This window comes from Eriocheir sinensis, chromosome 2, assembly GCF_024679095.1.
Source record: "Eriocheir sinensis breed Jianghai 21 chromosome 2, ASM2467909v1, whole genome shotgun sequence".
NCBI lineage: Eukaryota > Metazoa > Arthropoda > Malacostraca > Decapoda > Varunidae > Eriocheir > Eriocheir sinensis.
The window spans coordinates 21915760-21917693 of record NC_066510.1 but is presented as its reverse complement, the minus strand read 5'-3'; the positions used below and the strand labels follow the sequence as shown (position 1 = coordinate 21917693).

At 47.4% G+C, this 1934-nt stretch overlaps 1 protein-coding gene across 7 annotated transcripts in view; it reads right to left on the bottom strand.

Moving 5' to 3' along the window:
- LOC127001346 (uncharacterized) overlaps window positions 1–1686 on the bottom strand; it is a 38016-nt gene extending 36330 nt beyond the window's left edge. For 6 of the 7 annotated variants that reach the window (XM_050865839.1, XM_050865851.1, XM_050865837.1 and 3 more), the window contains exons 1-2: window positions 1567–1686; window positions 324–681 (exon numbers count right to left, since the gene is read on the bottom strand). The gene's annotated coding sequence lies outside the window, so the exon portion shown is untranslated. Of the gene's footprint in view, window positions 1–323; window positions 682–1536 lie in introns of all 7 variants that reach the window. The other variant, XM_050865848.1, reaches the window with a different exon arrangement.
- Between the last annotated feature and the right edge of the window lie 248 nt (window positions 1687–1934).

The following is a 1934-nucleotide window of genomic DNA, read 5'->3' as shown; positions in this document are numbered from 1 at the left end:
CTTTTCCTTGAGCTCTTTTTGCTCCCTAGCGTTTCTATTTTTTTTTTTTTGCCGTTCTCCTTTTCTTGTTTTTTCTTATATTGTCTTTTATCTTTACTCCTTCCTCCTCCTCCTCCTCCTCCTCCTCTTGCTCTTCCTTTCTTCCTCTTCCCCTAGTTCTACTGTCTCCCTGTTGACTCATATACATTGTAAAAAGAAAGACAACAAAAAGAAAATAAATACTCAGAGCTCCTCGCAACCACTGTCAAGGGAATGAGGTTGTCAACAAAAACAGAGTAAACAAAACAGATAATAGAAAGCACAATAATTGATCATTTCATTACCTGTCAAGGAGATCACATCCGTCAGGGTTTACACTGATGACGAATGGCTTCAGATTATGCTGGGGTTTAATATTTTTCTGTATTATATTTCTGTTTTCGACACTTCCCTCTCGTGCGTGACCTCCTTTTCTCCTCTCCTCTCCCAAAGCAGCCTCCTTTCCTTTCCTCCTTCTCCTCTGCACCTCTTCCACGCCTCCTGCTCCTCTTCCGCTCCTCGTCCTCACCCTGTCTTGTGTTAATTAGTGGCGGGTGATGAGAGTCGACTGTGTACGGGCGGGTCTTCCTCCCTTGGACACACTCTTTCCTGTGTCTTAATTGGACCTGGAGAACCTTTGGACTGTCCACAGCCTGCCTGCCACTGCACATGGGAGGGAAGGGGAATGGGCGGCTACTCTTACTGTGTTGACACAAACCGGCAACTCCGCTACAGTAACCTTACTGTCTAAGTCACTCACGCATTCACTCACTCAAGCAACCCGGCACTACGACACTCTAAGGGCGTGCTTAGACACACACACACACACACACACACACACACACACGAGCCCTTGTATAGAACAAAATTGGTGAAGAAGAGAGAGAGAGAGAGAGAGAGAGAGAGAGAGAGAGAGAGAGTTACTATCTACTTCTTTTCCGTCGTTTCCCTTTACTTTTCAGTCTCCGGGTATCCGATTTCCTCCAATTTATATTTTCTCAGTATCTTTCTCTTTCCGTCGTTCGTGCGTTGAATCAATGGAACTTCCTTTTCGGTCTCACTGATGCACTATTTTTCGTTTCGTAGACCGCACGAAAAATGAACAGTAGAGCGTGGACATCTTATTCTTCGCCGGGTAGACCAAGAAAGTAATTAGTCTTCGGAAAACAGACCACAGGCTAATTTTCACATGACAGGTAAAAAAATGTACGTTACAGAAAAAATCATCCCTGCAGCCGAAGACTTTCCTCGAACACTCAGCCTTTTTAAACGCATTTGTCAGCTTAAATTCCAGTTACGGCGAACTCGACTCACTTTACTGACGTGTGACGTGAAAAAAAACTGTTGACACACTGTATTTTACGCCAAACCGCACCCGGAAAACATTTATCTTTTTAAATAAATGGACGAAAAAAAAAAAAGAGAGAGAAAAGCGGATTTGACGGTCTGGATGGATTCGTAAAGATGCAACGCCAATCCTTTTCTCCGTCTATAGGAAACTCGCTTGGAGGGACGCACCGGCACACGCTGCGTCTCACTAATACACACTTTTCTGCCGTGGGTCGCGCGTGCTGGGGGCGTATGTGTGTGTTTGTCGTGGGGGAGGAGGAGGGAGGGAGCAGCGCGGTCCTCGCCTCACCAAAGCCAGCGACACACTGGCCTCAGCTCTGCCTCCACACCTCACATTCCCACGCTCACCTGCGCGCTCCACCAACACCACCACCACCTCCACTGCCACCTGCATCACCACTATTACCTCCACTGCCACCACTGCCACCACCTGCATCACCTCTAGTACCTCCACTACCACCACGACCTTCACCACCATCACCTCCACCTGCATCACCACTATCACCATCACCACTACCATCACCAGAATAGCCACTAGTACCTCCACCACCATCGATGCCACTTGC